Source organism: Pan troglodytes, chromosome 7 (assembly GCF_028858775.2).
Source record: "Pan troglodytes isolate AG18354 chromosome 7, NHGRI_mPanTro3-v2.0_pri, whole genome shotgun sequence".
In the NCBI taxonomy this organism is placed as follows: domain Eukaryota; kingdom Metazoa; phylum Chordata; class Mammalia; order Primates; family Hominidae; genus Pan; species Pan troglodytes.
This window is the reverse complement of record NC_072405.2, coordinates 65479983-65489536: the sequence shown is the minus strand read 5'-3', so window position 1 is coordinate 65489536 and position 9554 is coordinate 65479983.

Here is a 9554-nt window from a genome sequence, read left to right as displayed (position 1 = left end):
CCACATTTCTTGGAACTCAGACCTCAGGACTCCCTGGGTGAGAGCTGTAACACCCCTAGGAGCTCTGCTGTTGCTGGCACATCTGAGTTTTTGGGTGCCACCATGCTCCCCTTGTCTAGACGCTGACGCCCAATGTGAAAACCGCTTGCAGCATGCCCAATGCAGCTGTGGGCTGAGTGCAGAGTCCCTGTTGGGGCATGGGATCCAGGCTGCGTCACGAGCTGAGTGCAGCCGGCTGGGTGGAGTGAGCCTGGTGGACTGGAGTGAGGCTGCAGGCAGTGGTCATGGCAGCCACAGAGATTCCTGGGTGGTAAAGTGGTACCAAAAGGAATCCTGTAACAGTGAGTTCAACTTTGCCCAAGGTGTGGTCCTTCACATTATAGGCTGAGAAACTTGATATTGTTAATGTTCCAGCAATGAACTGACTTTGAGGTGCCAATTCATACTAAAAAAAAAAATCACCAGAATGTAAGGTATTAATTTCTAACGAGAAATAGTGCTATCAAGTGAATTGGATGCTGGCCCTGACCTCACTAGTATATCGGAAGGCTAACTGCAAGCAGTCTTCTTGGTGGGCATAGGGAAGAGTTGGTTGCCTGGCTCAAAGTTTGAGTAATTTCGGGTTCTGAAGCATGCTCTGCCCAGGGAGAGAATTAATTCAGGATGGTTCTGATGTCCCCAGAGGCCGTCTTCTCCCATATTCTGTGCTTGAATGGAATCTTTGGGCTACCATTTCTATCCAGCCAGTTTCTTCCCATTTGTAGTCTTTCTCCAAGAAGGATATAAGTATAATCAATTAATTTCCTTATTAATAATTGCATCTTTGTCTCCCTGAAGTTAAATCCAGGATACACTGAGGTTTGAGATGCAAACTTGTAGGATGTGTGTTTAGAGACACAAGTCATTAATGTCATATGTTTTGTGTGGAGATTTACAGTATGAAATTCAAAGGGAAACCTAATTTCCAAGTGCTTAGGGCTTCTCATAGGTACAGACAGTGAAAGCATAACCAAACAGGAGCCTCCACTAGCTCACAATATCACTTTCTTCTACAGCATTTTTAACCATCAGTGTTATATTTACCTATATCTGTAAGTTATGTGTTACATGGAGAAATGAGTGAAAATGCAGGTTATTAAGGAATAAATTGGGAGATTTCCTTGTAGACGTTTTCTGATGTTGGAACCTGGACACTTTATGATTTGCCTTGTTCCAATGTGAAATCTGACCTGCACATTTAGCTAGTATCAACAAGAAAACATGCCCCATTGTGTTTTTAATTTTTTGTGCCCAAGAATTTGGAACACTTTCCACAAAACAGAAATTTTCAGTGTCACACTTTTTCATTTTTGCAGTTGTCTTTATACTTATCAACTCTAATTATCTTTTCTATATACTGTTGTGACTGAAATAATGACTTTATTCCATTAAGTCACCAAAAATCAAATAGAAGATTCTATCAAAACATAGCTGTCAGGTAAAATTGCATTCTGTGGAAGGATAAAAGCTATTCTGTTTTAATAATTTTAATTTGTTTCTGCCACAAAGATTCATTTGTGATAATTTCCTTTAACATTTAAAAGATATTTTAAATGATTCCATTTAATATTTCTTTTCTGACTGATTCTGTTATCTGCTGTCACACAGATTGTGTAGTCTAGGAAACCTGAAGCCAGCCCTGATGATATAAAGTATCTGAGTTCTCCTTCTTATTCCGTTTCTGACTTATTTTATGAAAACTGGTAAGTGACTTAACCACTTTCTGCCTACGCACCTGAAAAATACGTTAGATAACTACTGTCAACAAACAATGCATGCCTTTTATCTGCGGTGCATCAATTTCATCACTGCTGCAGCTCAGCGGGGGAGGCAAAAATCAAAAGACAGAGAACAACTCAGCAGTTGATGGTATTCTTCATGTAAATACACCTTCTATATGTCATGTCTTCAGAACAATGCTACAAATGCCAAAGGTTTTTAACATGCTGTTAAATATCAGGATCAACTTTATTGTTTATTTTATTGTTTTTCAGGTAGGGGTTAGTGATGCTTCTTGCCTTCCTAGTTTTATATTAGCCCCTGCAACCAAGCTTTCAACCATTGCAATGCAGAATTCCAAGACTGCCTGTCTTCGCAGAGCAGTGCTGCACCTCACACCCGAACCCCAGATTGTGAACTGACAGATGTGGGGCTATGCCCCAGAGTTAGGAATACAGATGGAACTGAGTTCAAATCTCAGCTCTGCCTCTTATTATAATCCTTTGACCTTGAGCAAATTCAATAGTCTCTTTGAGCTTCAGTTTCTTTATTCACCAAATGAGGGTAATTAACAGCACTGACTTCTTGGAGTTAATGTTAAATAAAAATTAAGTAAGATAATGTATATACCTAATACAACATTTAGCACATAGTAGACATGAAATAACTGATAAGTATAATGGTAGCTATAAGTTGTGGAATAGAAAGATCAAAGCCTTTTGGCATTTATTTCTACCAGTGCCTTAAACCACAACCCTCTTGGAAGCTATTGGTCCTTGGCTATGGATGGACACTGGCAATGCTCTGTATCTTATAAAGTCCCTGGAGAGTGAAGCCAAGCAGCTATCTCTCCATCCCTTGCCAAAGGCTTCCTCAATTTCCCCACCATCACTCCCTTCTCTTTTCCACAACATCAAGATTTTTAGTTGAAAATGGTTAAAATTATACTGTCTTCAATGCCTTTATTTTCCGGCTCCACCTACCCTGCCCTGATTTTCGTGACTTGGTGGGAGTCTAGTTCAATAGCATAAAATTAACTTTCATTTATAAGGTTAAATCATCATTTTTGATGATACATTTGTATAGAAAAATTCCAGGAAAAAAGCTTTTACTGACCTTCTAAAAGCTCGAGATAGCTGCTTAAATAACTAGTTCACAATGTCTTTTCTCTTTCAGCTAAAAATTAAGTGGATATAGATTTTTCTTGGCACATAGTAATATCCTGGGATAAAATGGGGTGAGGAAATCATTTTCACAATGTATTTATAAAATAAAGCAGAGAGGAATGTCTTCTCTTGTTTATTTTTCTCTGAAATGCCTCTATATCATGGCCTAGGTTGAGATGAGGACTGAAAGGAGAAGGAAGAATGGCTGAGGTTGAAACAAGGCTTTTAAGAGGGGATTAATATCAAGGCAGTGTGGTCTACTAGAGAGAAAATCAGACTTGGATCTGGAGAACCTAATGTCCTTTTCAGATAAAACATTGCATCTTTCTCAGTGTTAATTAGAAAATATTTTTGTTTCTGTGACATGTTTTCCCCATGTAAAAAAGTCTACATTTCCTCTATGGAAAAATCACCCCTTTATTCCATTAAACTCCTACCTGTGGAAATAAATGAGCACCAACACAATGAGAACAAAGGCTAATTATTCAGAGCCTGTTATAGCAAGGAAGTCAGCCACTGTCATTGTGTTTTGGCAGAGACTCAAAGTCAGGCAGAGAAGGGAGAACACTTTGTAGTGGAAGAAAAGGGGAGGCTTCAGGTATGCCTTGAGCAGAAGCTATTGGCATGGGGGAAGCTGGACACGGTTAACTAAAAGCGGGACATGCTATGTGATGGTTAGGAGGGCACATCTGGCTTTCTTTGGTTGGTCCTAAGCTGGAAGTGGGAACAAAATTAGGGAAGCTGTCAGTTATTAATCATGTCCTCATCATTTTGGGCTGATTTTTAAGAGATTACTTTTTGGCTTTCTGGATTGTTACTAATAGTCTGACCTGTGTTTAGCAGGTGGCTTCCTGCCCTGTCACTGTGGATAAGGGGTTAGTTTCCTGAGTTGTTTGCTGCAGATTATGAATTAAAAGGTCTATTTTTATGTATGGTCTGGATGCTCTTTGTATATTCACTCTTTCATACCCGTAGGGTGATGTTGCATCCTTAGGGAACCAGCGAGGGAAAAGTGGGCTTGGGTTGTCTGTGTTCTAAAATTATATAAGATTTCCTGGACAATAGATGCACATTAAGCATTATTTCAGCATATGATATGGGGAGGAAGAACATGGGGGTTAGGCCAAGATCCAGGGCCCAAGAACAACATCCAGTTTATACAGACAGATTATAATAATGGGCCAAACTGGCAAGAACAAAATGGAAAATGTGTTCCTGCAGCAGAAAGAGACTCATGGGGGATATAATCGGTATTTTCAGATATTGAAAAGACTACCATAAAGAAAAGACTGCCAGTATACCCCACTAGATCAGTCAGCAGAAATAACAGGGAGTTAAATTTAGTATAAATATAGGGAAGGTCTTTCTAAATATTAGAGCTCTCTGACAATACCATGAATGGCATCCTAAAGAAAGTTTCTTCCACTTGACAGGCTCAGTAAAGATGATCATCTATGAAAACTGTTCTGGAGGTGGTTTATGCAGAGGACAAAGGATGGCCTCTCACTCTGGGATGATACGAATCTAAAAGTTAAGGTGAGTCCTGACATTCACAATAAGCAATGAATAGCCCATATCAAATGATAAATGGCAAGACAGAAAATTTGGAAAATCTAATAAGAAACTAGGAAAGAGGAAGAGGTAGGAAAAAGACAAGGATAGAAAAGGAGAGGAAGTAAAGAGAGAGGAAAAATGAATTTAAATCAATTGTGCAAAAATGAGAAAAGGCACAACTGAAATTAGACATGTTAAAGTCAATGGCTACAAGGAGCTACCCACCAGCTCTCTCCCCCTGGGATTTCTGGGTGCTTGGTCACCTCTCACACAAAAGGGACAGTAGAAATTCGAGTAGGTAATTATTCATCCCTGATTCATGAGCCCGGACTTTCCTGTGGGCTGTTATTTATATAGATTTTAGGGGGAGATGCAATTCAAGAACTCTAGAGACAAACATCATGGGTTTTTACGAACTATAGAATTAATTTCTGTATTGAATTACTGACATTCTGCAAACCAAATGTCTTCAGGAATTTTGTTTATTCTGATCTTACATTCCTTAATTACTTATTATTCTCCATTATTAGTTGGAAAAGGAAATGCATATCTTAGGCATCCTATTTCAGGATGCAATCTGAACAAGGTAGAACAGTCTTGCCTCAGCAGATAGAAGGACGGAGAGATCCTAATCTTTATTGTGCATTGGACCAGGCATCACGCCATATTACAAATATTGCTTCACTTAATCCTCTCAAATCCTGTAGAAGACTATTATTATCTCAATTGTTTAAGTGAAGAAAATGAGACACAGTGTGGCCTAGTAACTTACAGAGGTGGGTTAGTTAATAATGAGCAGAACCAGGATCTATTTTTTTTTATTTTTTAAGTTCTGGGACACATGAGCAGGATGTGCAGGTTTGTTACATAGGTAAATGTGTGCCATGGTGGTTTGCTGCACCTATCAACCCATCACCTAGGTATTAAGCCCTGCATGCATTAACTATTTATCCTGATGCTCTCCCTCCCCCCACCCCGCCAACAGGCCCGGTATGTGTTGTTCCCCTCCCTGTATCCATGTGTTCTCATTGTTCATCTCACACTTAGAAGGGAGAACATGTGGTGTTTGGTTTTCTGTTCCTGTGTTAGTTTGCTGAGGATGATGGCTTCCAGCTCCATCCATGTCCCTGCAAAAACATGCTCTCATTCCTTTCTAATTCCTTTCTCATTCCTTTCCTGCATAGTATTCCGTGGTGTATATGTACCACATTTTCTTTATCCAGTCTATCACTGATGGGCATTTGAGTTGATTCCATGTCTTTGCTATTGTGAAAAATGCTGCAATGAATATACACGTGCTTGTATCTTTATAATAGAATGATTTATAATCCTTTGGGTATATACCCAGTAATGGGATTGCTGGGTCAAATGGTATTTCTGGTTCTTGGTCTTTGAGGAATCACCACACTGTTTTCCACAATGGTTGAACTAATTTACATTCCCAACAACAGTGTAAAAGCATTCCTATTTCTCCACAGCCTTGCCAGCATCCGTTGTTTCTTGACTTTTTCATAATTGTCATTCTGACTGGCATGAGATGGTATCTCATTGTGGTTTTGATTTGCGTTTCTCTAATGATCAGTGATGTTGAGCTTTTTTGTGTTTGTTGGCCGTATAAATGTCTTCTTTTGAGAAGTGTCTGTTTATGTTCTTTGCCGGCTTTTTAATGGAATTGTATGCTTTTTCTTGTAAATGTGTTTAAGTAAGTTTGTTTTTTCTTGTAAATGTGTTTAAGTTCCTTGTAGATTCTGGATATTAGACCTTTTTCAGATGGATAGATTGCAAAAATTTTCTCCCATTCTGTAGATTGTCTGTTCACTATGATGGTAGTTTCTTTTGCTGTGCAGAAGCTCTTTAGTTTAATTAGATCCTATTTGTCAGTTTTTGCTTTTGTAGAACCAGGATTTAAAATCAGGATTATGTGACACTAAATCCACAGCATAGACTGCCTCCAGCAAACAACAAACCACAGACAAATAAATAGAATAAATATTTTTATATATCTTAATTAATATTTAGAAATAAAATATGATGAGTAAATGAAGTCAAACATACAAATTTTATTTTTGTATTTCACTGATAAAGAGAGGAGGATTATTTTTCAATCAAAATTTGGTAGTATATTCTAATATTGATAACAACTGGTAAACCTTCATATGGCAATTTTATGGAGTTTTGAAAAAATGTGCAGAAGGTTTATTGAGAATTTAACATGGCTAAATACCCCATTGAGTTATTAATTATGTTTGTTTTCTAATTCACAGGTTAATCATGAAGGTCGGGTATTCCAGGTTTGGTATTTTATCTGACCAGTATGAGTATTTTTGTGGACAACACCAGGTAAAGTCCTTAAGATGACTCTCAAATGGCCTAAGATGGGTCATGTGGCAGTTCCATAAAAACCACCATGGTGTTGTGTGGCTAGACCTGGATCATGCACTCAAGCCTGAAGTTTTCGATGGGAGCCCAAGGTGGGCAGATATATCCCACCCAAAATAGATGAGGTTCTGTTATCAGAAAAAGGATGAATAGATACTGGTTGGTGAAAATATCAGATGTTTGCTATCACTTTACAACCAGCACACAGTACAAGTCTAGTACATTAGAGCTGCCATTGTGATTGGTTTTGTTGTTAGTGTTATAATACTATTAATTGAATCTGAGATGTTTAAAATATGTTGTGTGTCCACTTTTGCTTCATTTGTCCTGGCTTCTCCAAGATTTGTCTGCAGTTGGCTTTAAAGCCCCAGGTTCCAAATCAGTCATTCTTGAGACAGGAGTATTTTGATGCACAATGAACACTAAGGAAAGAGATTTTCTGCTAGATGGGCCCAGGGATTAATTCTGAATATGCCATGTACAAGCTTGAACATGTTATTAAATCTCATTTATCCTTTGCTTTCCCATCTAGAAGATGGAATAATAATAACAATCATACAAGGTGGTTGTAAGTAGTAATAATACATGGCAAATTCTCAAAACAGTGTCTGGATATGAGGTAAAATATGCCCTTAAAGCATGTAGCCTAATTCCTGGTACATAACCAGTTCTTAATAAATAGTGGCAAACATTGTGGCTAGCATTTCATAACTTGCAGTTCTCACTATTCTTATTGGAAGTTTATATCATGACCTGGTAGGAATCAGTGCTTTAAAACAGATCACTAGGCTACTTATATTGCTTCACGAATGTTCTGACAACTAATCATATGAATAAAAGTTCCACTAGGTGGCTGCATGGTGGCTTTTCAAAGCCTCTTGCCTGACCTGTGTTCACCTAGGCTTATGAGACAACTTCTATCTTGGCATCCATGCTCCGATTTGAACAAATTTCCTTATCATTGTACTTATTCCTTGTACTATAGTGGCTTTTCTCTTTCACCAGACTGAAATCTTCACAAGGCAGGGTGGTGATATCCCTCTGCCCCTAGCATAATGTCTGACAAATAGTAAGCTTGTTAATGACATCTGCTGAATGAATGATTGAATGTTTCAACCAATGAATTAATAAATTATTCTTGAGTGAAGATTTCCTGCTGTTGCTGCCACACAAGTTTTTGGTCTCCTACAGCCAGTGATTTGGAGACCCCCTTTGGGCATTCTGTGTCCTGCTAGCTGTGGCCCTTGCCTCTTATCTGGGGACTGAGGTTGGGTTGGGTTCATCATCTTCCTCTGTGGATGAAGAAGCTTTTTGCTTCACGTGAGATTATAGCAATACGTGCATGCCTGTTGTGTACGGGTTTTATTTATTTTAGAAACCACTTTGGAAAAAACCTTTCCCACTGTAATTTTAAATACCACAGGAATTTGTCACTGTGCCAAAAATGTTAAACATAATTAGAGCAGCTCTTACGTGTTTAGTATTATGCCAAGAACATTTTTTCCTCAAAGGTATTTTGATTATGATACCTTTCTGAGTAAATGTAATCAATATCAAAGTTATATCTGTTATAGTCAAAACCATTTAAATTACTAACTTCTCTTTAAGGCCTCTTTCTAAGGAGGGTGGGTTTAAGAATAATGATCTTGAAAATAACTTTTGAGATAACTTATATATAATGAGAAAGTTTCCAACAAGTTAAAAAATAATACTGAATGATATTATAGAAAGGATGATTGCTTTGTTGGAGTCTGTAAATATGAAATGTATTCTTTTAAATATCATTAATTATTTCTGTATGTGCTATTTACATTTGGCTCCAATCGTGAATATCCAAAGACCTTTAAGTTTAGTTTTGCAGATTTTATAAAGTTGTCATAGATTAGTTCTGTATTTTTATATATGGCCTGCATTTGCATATATTTATTTACATATTCACTTCACTGTTGTTTTATATTTAAATAGTAAGTTTCTCCTCAATTCTTTGTAGAAAATGCTCATTCTCATAAATGTAAATAACACAAGAAATTTTAGACCAAAAATAGAGTCCAGATCAGGTAACATATTTTCATGCAAAGCTAGTAACATCTGTCAAATAATACTTTTTATTTAGTTTACTTTGTTTTCCTGAAAATACCCATAAATGAGTTTTACTGATTGTGCGTGGTCTGGAGGCAGTATAAGAATGCTTGCCCTATGTCCCATAAAGAACTTACTCTGTCCAGACCCTAGACTGGGGCCTGATTTGGTTCATCTGGATTCATCAGAAGATATGCGGCACCTTTAAATCAGGACAGGCTAGCACTGTGCCACCTGCAGGGGGCCAGAAAAGCAGTCCGGCTCTCATTGCCACCCCTGCCCTCTCCCTGGATTCAGCAGTGACTGCCTCTCGGCCCAGCTTCTGATATTTACCTTCAGATCTCCATAACTACCTAATGCAGGCACCATGACCAGAATTTCACAGTGAACTAGCTAGTTGCAAACACTTGCCATGAGTCTCATCTGGTTTAACTTCCGTGTATCTCTTGAAGGAATGGGTATGGAAATGGCTTCCTAGATATATCTGAAGTGATTCTTTAAATCTAAAATCTCAGAGGAAAAAAAGAGACTATCTGAGCCCTAACCCAATATTGAATAATAAATATAGTTTTAACAATTAACTTAAGACAAATATATGCTAATATGTCATACATAGAT